The sequence below is a fragment of the Elephantulus edwardii genome, unplaced genomic scaffold, assembly GCF_000299155.1.
Source record: "Elephantulus edwardii isolate Elephantulus edwardi_28Jun2011 unplaced genomic scaffold, EleEdw1.0 scaffold00325, whole genome shotgun sequence".
NCBI lineage: Eukaryota > Metazoa > Chordata > Mammalia > Macroscelidea > Macroscelididae > Elephantulus > Elephantulus edwardii.
This window is the reverse complement of record NW_006400075.1, coordinates 2,234,081-2,238,733: the sequence shown is the minus strand read 5'-3', so window position 1 is coordinate 2,238,733 and position 4,653 is coordinate 2,234,081. Positions and strand designations below refer to the sequence as shown.

General features: G+C 42.1%; 1 pseudogene; it reads left to right on the top strand.

Moving 5' to 3' along the window:
* The first annotated feature begins 281 nt into the window (after nucleotides 1-281).
* On the top strand, nucleotides 282-4,261 carry LOC102862662 (annotated as a pseudogene).
* Nucleotides 4,262-4,653: the final 392 nt, after the last annotated feature.

Below are 4,653 nucleotides of genomic sequence, written 5' to 3'. Positions count from 1 at the left end.
GCTGAAAGGACAAACAAATATGTCTTCAGGAAAGTAAAACCAGAGTTCTCCTTGGAAGCAAAGATGACAAAGCTTCATCTCACATACTTTGGGCATGTTGTTAGGAGAGGTTATTCTTTGGAAAAATACATTGTATTGGGAAAGATCGGCAAAAGAGAGGAAGATCCTCAGCCAGACAAATTGATACAGTAATTGCAGCCATGGGCTCAAATGTGTTGGAGATAGTGAGAATAGAACAAGATCTGTTGTTCACAGAGCCACAATGAGTCATACTTGACTTGATGGCACCTAACAACAATAACAGCTACATCATAGTGTTCTCCTGTTCTTTAGGAAGTGGTTCAACAGATTCTTACTTTGGAAGCAATAGGCTGGCTAAGTTCAAGGAGCTCAATTACCACTGGGAACTTCTGGTTTGGAGATATACTTCCATCAGTGGACTCAGATCTTGCCATTGACTCTTCAGCCCTTGACTCTTTACCAACATCCGCTCAAACTATCTAGACTCTGAACCAGTTAATGGCACTCTCAAGCTTTGGGAGCGATCCTTCTTGTAACATGAAGACTCAGAGAAGAGCAAGCAAGCCATCTGCTCATCTGTCTCCTACATATCCTGAGATAACAGAACAACCACTTACTCAGAGGGTCAGAGGTGACCCACCTAGTACAGACAACCACACTGGTTTTCTAATTATACATCCCTGTTTTTCTAATGGTATCAATAGTTACTTCTCTTCCAGTGGTGGTTCCACCTCTAGCTCACCTCCAGAATCAAGAAGAAAGCACAAGTGTGTGATTTACTTTGAGAATAAAGTCATTGCTGCCCTTGTTCCATGTGGCCACAACCTCTTCTGCATGGAATGTGTCAAAAAAGATCTGTGATAAGACAACGCCGTCATGCCCAGTTTGCCAGACAGTAGTTACTAGGCAATCCAAATGCACTCTTAACACACACACACACACACACACACACACACACACACACACAGTCTCTATATGGACACATAAAGGCATAGATATAATGGGTATAAAGGGACCCTCTCCCTCATAAACTTCCTATTGAATTCTTATGACTGTTAGCAATCTTTATTGGTATTAGGCTAAAGTTGTTGGTAAACTTATAAAGGCTGTGATGGTAACACTTAGCCTAAGTGGTCTCCTGCCTATTGGTTTGATTTTAGTTATTAATTTTACCCTGTAGACCTAGAGATATTGCTTGTATAAGTTCTGCTAAAGCTGAAGTTCAACTTAGCTGAGTGAAGAGAATCATAAGTTATGTGAGCCTATGAGAAAAGGGTGTAATTTTAAGTTTTTAAAGGGATGGATCCCAAAGCCTAGCCACATTACAAGTTTATGGTGGCTATTGTAAAAAGGTTGCTATTATTAAGTGCCATCAAGTTGTAGATGATTTATAGCAGCCCTATGAACAAAAGACCTGAACACTTGTATAACTTTCATTGTTTCTCCAAGTTCATAGAGTTTCCAGAGGCAAGCTGTTTTGGAAGTAGATACCACTTCTGCTTACAAGCTTGTTTTAATTGCGGAGCTCCACCAAACACTGTCCACCCTGGGTAACCATTATCGCATTTGACACATCCGTGTCACAGTATTTAGCATCACAACAACCACAAGTTACCTCTGTACAGCAAATGGACAGACCGGTGCTATACCACTTAGAAGAATGTTTGGCTCGAAACAATTAAAACCAGGCCAGAGGGCTACAGGCACTAGGCCCAAATGAATTTTCATACAAACCAGACTTGCATCCTGGGCTCTCATTGTCCAGAAAAGTGGCCTCCTGCCAATCAGTCACACCATAGCCAGCCCCCAGCTTGCACCAAGAGACAAAGCCAAGGCTCACCGCTCTGAGGTTGCATGACTTTCCAAAGACTCTAAAATAGTAAAAATGGGATAACTATTAAAATATGTATGGGAACTTAAGATGTGGGGAGCAGAGGGGTGAGGATAAGTAGAGATGTGTTGCAGAATGTTGGGGAGGAAAGGAGGGCCTCTGGCCAGAACAGATCGCCTGAGCTCTGGATAAGTGCAAGCCTCCCAATTGCCTTTAATATGGGGTAGAGAAAGCTACCCTGTTTGGCTGTACTGGCTTGAGAAAGCTCGCCACATGGGAAGACAGCTGCCACATCTGTTGAGCTGGGAGTGGTCCACACGAGGCTGAGGTTCTGCTATACAATCAGCATGTCCCACGTCTGTAAGCCCATCCTATCCTGTCTTCCTGTTTACCTGGTTGTATATGAGAGTGCTGTAGTCTCCAATAAAATTGAGCTGGATTGACTCTCTGATCCTCTCCCAGAATGGTGTATCTCTGTCGTACTTACCCCCGTCAGGGTGTTGCTGTTAAGGTGCCGGCGAACAGACAGCGGCAGGGGTGAAAACACAGGGTTGTACAATTTGGTCAGTAACGATGGGAAAGTTCCAAAGATGATTAATTTTATAAAATGTAATGCATGCTGCAGAAGATAAAGGACTACAGCCTTCAATATGGATTGAAGCTCAACATAAAATAAGGATTCTCACCACAGAGCCTTTTGGCAGCATCATGATAGATGGTGAAGAGATTGAGATTGTTAACAGCTTCAGTTTGCTTGGCTTCACAATCAACACTCTTAATACCAGCAACCAGGAAACCAAAAGATGAATTGCATTGGGAAAATCTGCTCTCAGGGACCTCTCCAGAGTGCTGGAAAGCAATGATGTCAGTCTGGAGACTAAGGCACGCCTGATTCAGGCCATGGTCTTCACAAGCACATGTTAGGCATCAGAAAGTTGGACAATGGCTAGGGACAGAAGGAGAATTGATGCCTTTGAGCTGTGGTGCTGGAGAAGAGTATGGAATACACCATGGACTGTTAAGAGAACAAACAGGTTCATCCTGGAGAGGGTGAGACCAGGCTGCTCCTTGGAGGCAAGGTTTCTGAAGTCTGACATACTTTGGGCATGTTGCAAGGAGGGGCCAGTCCTTTGAGAGAGACATTATGTTGGGAAGGTGGAGGGACAGCGCAAGAGAAGAAGACTCTTGATGAAATGTATTGACTCAGTGATTACTGTAATGAGGGTAAATATGTCAGAGACAATAAGGTTGGCTCAGGATAGAGCAGGGTTCAGGGCTGTTGTACGTAGGGTCACTATGAATCACAGAAGACTTGATGGTACACAACAGCAATGCATGAAGTGATTGTATGAAGCACAATGTGAATGAAGAATAGTGTGAATCACAATATATGCAAAGTTTGTAAGGAAACCAATAAATATAAAAAAGGATATAGAGAAAGATACATAGATCTCAGCACCAGTAACCAGGAAATTAGAAGACGTATTGCCATGGGAAAGTCTGCTGTTAGGGACCTCTCCAATGTACTGAAGAGCAATGGTGTCTCTTTGGAGACTAAGGTGCATCTGATACAGGCCATGGTCTTTGCTATCACTTGTTATGCATCAGAGAGTTGGACAAAGACTAAGGAGAATAGAAGGAAAATTGATGCCTTTGAGCTGTGGTGCTGGAGAAAAGTATTGAGGGTACCATGGACTGCTAGGAAAATAAACAGATTCATCCTGGAAAGGGTCAAACCGGCCTGCTCCTTGGAGGCAAGGATTCTAAGGCTCCATCTAACATACTTTGGCCATGTCCAAGGAGGCACTTGGAGAGGGACATCATGCTTGGGAGGGTGGAGGGACAGCGCAGGAGGGGAAGGCCTCCTATGAGGTGGATTGATTCAGTGACTGGGGTAATCAGGATGGGTATATCGGAGATGGTGCGACTGGCACAGGACAAAGTTTAGAAATGTTGTACATAGGGTCGCTATGAGTCGCAAGCGACTCAACGGCACATAACAACAACAACAACAACAACAACATAAAGAGAAAAAGTTTATGGTGGAGACTTTGCATTATAGAGGATTCAGACACTTCCAGTGCTGCCTTTGTTACACTGCCAGTTTTGACAAAACAGGTTTGTTTTTTCTTTTACAACAATGTGTGCCTAATTCTGCAAGATTGCAAGTGACTGTTCAATGCATTGTGATTACTTACTGGTAAGAATAGGGGCCATGACAAGTAATTAAATCACTGGTTAAAATTTGAGATACAAACTGTGACACTGACCTTCATCTTGCCAGATGCTCAATGTACTTGTCTCGATGGTGACTTCTACCCCATTGCTTCCCTCAGGGAACGTGAAAATGCCTCCCCACCCCCACATTTCTTCACTTCAGGGAGGGAATGGGGTGCACCTATTGGCTAATAGTTGAGAATGTGAACATTCCATTCATTAGTATGATCAAGTTATTAATTTTTAGACTAGATCAAAATGTGTCTTGCACATTATATAAATCTACTTGTCATTTTATATATTTTTAAAATAAAATTTGACATTTTATATTATGAACTAGATTATTATGACACATTGTTCAGGTGACTAAAACAAACAAATAAAAACTGCTGTTTATTATCAGTTACTGAGTCTCAAATTTTTCTGAAATAATGAGATATAGTGTTATTCTTCCTATGTACAGATGAAGAATTCAGGATATGGTAGCTAAAATTCTGGCCACATAGATAATAGCACCTTTGTTAAAGATATTTCCTAAAATTGATGGAATATATCAACTTCAGTCTAAGTTTGTGCTTATGATT